This window comes from Chaetodon trifascialis, chromosome 15 (genome assembly GCF_039877785.1).
Source record: "Chaetodon trifascialis isolate fChaTrf1 chromosome 15, fChaTrf1.hap1, whole genome shotgun sequence".
Lineage (NCBI taxonomy): Eukaryota > Metazoa > Chordata > Actinopteri > Chaetodontiformes > Chaetodontidae > Chaetodon > Chaetodon trifascialis.
This window is the reverse complement of record NC_092070.1, coordinates 25,745,096-25,748,395: the sequence shown is the minus strand read 5'-3', so window position 1 is coordinate 25,748,395 and position 3,300 is coordinate 25,745,096.

The following is a 3,300-nucleotide window of genomic DNA, read 5'->3' as shown; positions in this document are numbered from 1 at the left end:
GACTGCCAGACATTTTACCACCGTCTAGTTAGATGCGAGACACTACACACAGCAGAGAATATTATGCAGAGAATACGGTTTACTCCCTCCACAACACATTTCATGTCAACAACGTTAAAGACCACAGGTCAAGTCTGTTAAGTCACCGTGGTTTTATTAAATCTTACACCATCTGTTGATGCCATCTCTTTAGTGGGGAAAAGGTTAAGATCTACTATAATTAAGCTTAACAGTAATTAAGTAACTTATCATTAGGTGGTGTACACTTTAAATAAACTGAAGAAATTAGCTAGCACTAACCGTTTGATGCGCAGGGACAAACGTCCACGGTGACATCTGATGTTTTCTTAATGTTTTCGAGACAACCCCATTAAAATGTTTAGTTAACTTTTACCAGCAACACGTGAATGCAGCAGAACACTCCTCTCATCTGTCTCCCGCGCGACCCTGTTTGCTCCACTTTCGCGCGCTCCGTCTTGCACGCGCACACGTGCACGTGCCTGAATCCAGATTTTTGTTTTGGTGCCAAAACGTTTGATAATAATTCAGAAAATCCTAATGAACCAGTAAAATTGTTTGTAAAATAGAATTTTACATACAGACATAAAACATTAACCCGGATGGGTAAAGGAGAAAGCGGGCTGTATGGAGGGAGAACAGTGACTTTACATCTATGAAAATTAAACTTGACATTGAAGACGTAAACATTGTATCAGCAGTGAGTGATGAAACACAGACATTAAGCATTATTGCATTTTAATACTTCTGGATTTCGATGTTTTTCAAAGACGATCTCATTTTGTCTTCCTGTCTTTTTTTTTTTTTACAGCGTCACCATTTAGAAGTGGATTTGATGGGAGGGGCAGAGTGTGATTGACATATCTGTGTCACTCCTCTGAAGACAAACCACAGGTACGCCGAGTGTTTCACTGTGCCATCCTTTTTCCACCAAGTTGAAGCTAAAAACCTGAAAAAACACGTGTTCTTCTGAAAAAAGAACTTAGAGACTGAAGAGTCACAGAACACCAATTTTTCAATATTCTACCAGTAAAAGTCCCGCATTAGAAATCCTTCTGACGCAAAAGCACATTGATAGCAGAATGTATTAGTTTCAAGTAGTCGTTAAACAGAACGGATCATTTCACCGAAGTGTGAAATTATGGATCCTTCAAAGTCTGTGAAGAAGTTTCTTTGATCTTTCGTGCTCATAAGTTATTTTCAGGACGTCAGTGGCTTTCTGTTCATTTTGTTGTGGAACAAGTGACAACTTTATCGTCTGTGCTAGTACGTGATGACCTTATGAAAACCACATACGATGACTTGAAACCACCTGCGAGGATCTGTGGGGCCTTTAATCTCGAAGAATTCATCTTCTTCTTAAATGAGTTAATCATGTTTCTAGATCAATTCAAAGCAATAAGTATCAAAAGTATCATATCCAGCCATGTAAAAAGCAAAGCATTTCCCTCTGAAATGCAGTGAAGTACTGCAAATTGTACTCAAGCAGAGAAAATGGGTAAATGTACTTTACTTTAAAACAGTTAAACTAAACGTTGATCAGCTGACAACAAAATGCTTACATGTTAATGCACAAGTCATCAAATAATACAAATATCTATGTTACATATTAAAACTCTTCAGTACCTTTTCACTTCTCATCATGCACATACGCCTGTGATACTATTCCAACATGATATGATGACGTGATGATGAACGGAGCCAACAATATAAAAAGAGTACTTTTAATTAAAATCCTGAACACAACATTAACTTGTAATGTAGTATTCTTACACTGTGGCATTGTTACTTTTACTGCTGTTTACTCGTGAACAATGCTCATGTTGTAAACTTGTGTGTGAAATCTGTCAATTACCAGAATTACAAGAAGCTCCGCCTCCTGTTTTTATGGACCTGCTGATTCGACGCTGAAGCTGAACATGACATTAAATTCCTGCTGGTGAACAAACGGACACACAGGACGTAAAAACAAACCCATTGCTTCTTTATTAGTTAGTCATTTTACAGTAGTCACTCATACGTAGCTGCCTTGAGTTGGTCTTTTTGTGTCACTTTTTACTTTTTGTTCCAACTTCTTCCTCATTTTTTTCCATCAACACAGCGGAAGAGTCATGGACAAAGTATAAAAAAAAAGAACAAAAAGCAAACAAAGAAAATTGGGATAAAATGCCCCTTTTCACAACAAAAACTACATTTGGCAAAAGGCGAGGATGAAGGTGGTGATGATGATGAAGGTGATGATGATGATGACAGTGATGATCCAGTGCATCTTTAAAACATCCATGAAAACATGAGATTCAGTTTTACTAAGATCGAGAAGAGAGAGAATAGATATGTCTGAACATCTGATTGGATAAGAGCTTTAAGGGGTCAAGGATTATCGTCCAATCAGATTTGATCTCCTCACCTGTTGCTAGGTGAAGTTTGAAACTGTGATATGCATCATCAACAGAATAAGCGAGGCATTGATCGCCACGTTACAGTCACAGTAAAAAACAACTAAATCACAACTGAATACAAAAAATAAAATATAAAACTGACCCATCGAGACGTCGAACACAGTGAAACATTGATCTGGTGTGTTTATGGCACAACGAGGCGATTGGCTGGCGAGCAGTACCACATCATGGCAATTTAAAAATACTAATACTTTTATTTCATGGACTACAGCGAGTCCAAAACCCCCACCGGCGGACAGGAACCAGACAGGGAATGATGCATTACCTCTACTGCACCGCTACAGCTTTTATTAATGACAAAAAAAATGGTCATTTTCATTATCAGCGCGTCAACATTCACAAGCTGCTGGAACTTAATTTCTTTAATAAAAGCACTGAACAACAAATCAACTCATTGTTCCGGCTCGAATAATCTTTATTTGTAGCCAATAACCTCTAACCTCCTCCACTTGTTCTGCAGCAAACATGTCACTCAGCTAGCTAATGTCAGCTCATTATCTAAGCCTGCTAATGAGCTAACAAGCTAGCAATGACGGTTTAATAATTTATTACCGCGAGATGGAGGTGGCTCATTTTTTTTTCTTTTTTCGCTGCAGAGTTGAACAATAAAACAATAAACCTAATATGGAGCTGTAATGCTAACACGGTGCTATGTAGTTAGCATCAAAAGGGCTAACAAACATGGAGCAAGCCAGCATTAGCTTGTGACCTCAGTTTACTAATGTGTTATGCTAACTCGTTAGCTCATGAAAAAGAACTAGTCTGTTTTGAAACATTGACATACAGTTTCTGAACAACAAATTAGCAAGCTCACGAGCTAATG